Source organism: Bos grunniens, chromosome 19, assembly GCF_055505025.1.
Source record: "Bos grunniens cultivar Pamir isolate PY7600 chromosome 19, Bosgru_T2T1.0, whole genome shotgun sequence".
Taxonomy (NCBI): domain Eukaryota; kingdom Metazoa; phylum Chordata; class Mammalia; order Artiodactyla; family Bovidae; genus Bos; species Bos grunniens.
Genome location: NC_141183.1, coordinates 15127509 through 15129191, shown reverse-complemented (window position 1 = coordinate 15129191; position 1683 = coordinate 15127509).

The window sequence follows — 1683 nt, the reverse complement described above, 5'->3', positions numbered from 1 at the left end:
GTTTTAAACCCCGGTAAATATATACTGGGGCTTCCCAGGTGGCTTATAGGTGAAGAATCCACCTGCCCATGTGGGAGCCAATCCCTGAGTCAGAAAGATCCCCTGGAGAAGGAAATGGCACCCTACTCCAGAATTCTTGCCTGGGAAATCCCATGGACAGAGGAGTCTGGCAAGCTACAGTCCCTTGGGTTGCAAAAGAGTTGGACATGACTCAGTGACTAAACAACAGCAACAACAAAATAGACCCTGTAAAATTGACCGTTCTAACGTTTTTAGTGTAGGGTTCTGGGGCATTAAACACATTCACATTTTGTGTAACATCCACCACCATTCCTCTCTAGAACCACCATCCCTCACCCTCATCCCAAAGTGAACACTGCCCCTCTCCTTGAAACACTGGCTTTCTATCCCCCTCCCCGCAGCCCTTGGCAACCACTGTTCTCCCTGTAACTGGGCCCTCCTGTGAGTGGAATCAGACATCATTTGTCCTTTTGCCCTGGCTTATTTCACCTAGCCTGATGTCCTTAAGGCTCATTCATGCCATAGCACATTTGTGAGAAGTTCCTTGCTTTTGAAGGCTGAATAGCATCCCCTTGGATGAATACACCCCATTAGGTTTATCTACTCGTTGGTCAGTGGACACTTGGGATGATTCCTCCTGTGGTTCTTGTGAATAACACTTCTGTGGTCATGGGGGTCCAGACAAGTCTTCAAGTTCCTGCTTTCAACTGTTTGAGGCAAATGCCCAGAAGTGGAATTGCTGTAGCCTATGGTAGTTCCATGTTTTCTTTTCTTTTTTTTTTTGGCCATGCCTTAGGGCTTGCAAAATATGAATTTCCCAGCCAGGAATTAAACCCGGGTCATGGCGATGGAAATGCTGAGTATTAACCACTGGACCACCAGGGAATTCCCTCTCCGCTATTTCTTTTGATGTGTGTTTTCTGTGCTCCTGGGGCCTTGGATGAATGAGACAGATCCTGGATGAACCGCCCACTGAACCCCTGCAGGAGGCTTATCAACATCAGGGAGCAGGGTCTTCCCTGTATTTGACACGCCCTACTACCCAAAACTACTTACACCTAGGAATGATTATGTTCTGAGATCTTTTCACATCTGCCACTTCACCTAACAATTAAGAAAACCCTCCCCTGGCAGAGTAGCTTTGTACCAAGAGGCAGAGTTTCAGAGCTGGTGCTAGGCAGCCAGCTGGGATCACCCACAAGCAGAGGTTTTGCTCTCACAGGCCTGCCCCTCAGCGCCTGCCACTGAAAGTCCTGGCTTAGGAAAGACACAAATGAGTATGCATCTGGGACCAAGACAGGGCTTTCCCGGTGGTTGAGTGGTAAAGAGTCCACCTGCCGATGCAGGAGATGCAGGAGGCTGGGGTTCAATCACTGGGTAGGAAGATCCCCCAGAGGAGGGAATGGCAACCCAGTCCAGTATTCTTGGCTGGAGAACCCCATGGACAGAGGAGCCGGGCGGGCTACAGTCCCTGGGGTTGCAAAGAGTCAGACACGAGTGAGCTTGCATGTATGTGTGCAAGAGACCAAGACAGTGGAGGCCACAGTTGCTGAAGTTCTGCTGGCTTTGAAGTGATCTCTCCTGGTACATTTGTGCCTCGATTTCTTCATAGAAGTTCTTTTGAAACCTTCCTCTCACAATGCTGGTCAAATGTTGGGGTGG